Raw genomic sequence first — 1307 nt, 5'->3', positions numbered from 1 at the left:
GCTTTTATTATGATTTTCTTTCTTTCTTCTTTTCTTTCCGGTGAAATTTGTATTTTTGGAATAAAAAGGAAAATAGTTTTTAGTTCATGTGGCATTCAATAATGGCCCTGTTTGGTAGGGCTTATTTCAGCTTTTAGCTTAATTTAAGTTATTTTTATGTGTTTAGTTTTGCTTAACAATACAGTTTATAACTTTTTGTAAGTCAAAAATTAACTTATTCTTTGAGTGGGAGAGGAGAAGCTTAATTTATAAGTCAAAAATCAGCTTATATTCACAGCTATAAACTATAAGCTGTTAAATTATAAGTTATAATCACTTTCTCACAGCTCTACCAAACAGGCCTAATGTCACCCTCAAGGATGGATCTAAGGCGGTGAGGTAAAACCAAAATTTTAAAAAATTATGAATATTATACTAATAATTAATAAGATAATTTTAAATTAGAATACTTCGCACTCTCAAAATTTTAACAATTCTCACCCTCAACATTATAAAAATTCACATTTCTAAATTATTTACATTACAAAATTTTATAATATTTTTTTTTTCAATAAAAAGTGACGTATTTTTATCTCCCCAAAGGTCAAATCTTGAATCCCTCCTAATCACCCTCAAATATACACCCCGTAATTTTAGTCATCATCCTTTTAGTTGTGCCCTTTGATTTCTAAAATACTAGAGAGCAATGTTAGTAGGTTTTTAATTTTTTTTTTTTATCAAAGTTTTCAGTACATACATTATTTTCCAATACTAAATGTGTTTTATTTGGTCTTTAAATTGTTAGAAATGGTGGAAAAAATTCTGGGTAAAACCAAAATTTTTTCTCAAGTTTGGTCTATTTTTTAAGTGGGCCCCGAGTGTTGTTTTACTCCGGTCAAAGTGGTAACGCGTTCTATGCCGCGTTGTGATTCACGTGATATATTTGGTTGCTCAAAACCATTACCGAGTGAATGAGAAATTGAAGCCAAAGTGTGCTCCATGGAAATGGAGTTATGGTGGAAATTCCTTAAAGTTGTAAATTGGCTTGTCCCACATTGATTTGGTGGGAAGTTTTGAAAGGGTTTATAAGGCTTAGGGTGAGATACTTAGGGTGTGCCCCAAGGGGTACCCAAGTGTTTTAGAGGGAGAGGTTATGCCCAAAATGGGCTAAACCCATTGGACCCAAAAATCACCACACGCGCGCGCCGCCGTCCGTCCGGTTGGGCTTCTAATCTTTTTGGGCCAAAAACATTTGAATTTAATTTTATTTTTTATTAAAATAAAATCCAGAATTCAAATTAAACTAGTTTGGATTTATTGTTCATCCA

The sequence above is a fragment of the Camellia sinensis genome, chromosome 7, assembly GCF_055761805.1.
Source record: "Camellia sinensis isolate YWXY chromosome 7, ASM5576180v1, whole genome shotgun sequence".
In the NCBI taxonomy this organism is placed as follows: domain Eukaryota; kingdom Viridiplantae; phylum Streptophyta; class Magnoliopsida; order Ericales; family Theaceae; genus Camellia; species Camellia sinensis.
Note: the sequence above shows the minus strand (reverse complement) of the source record.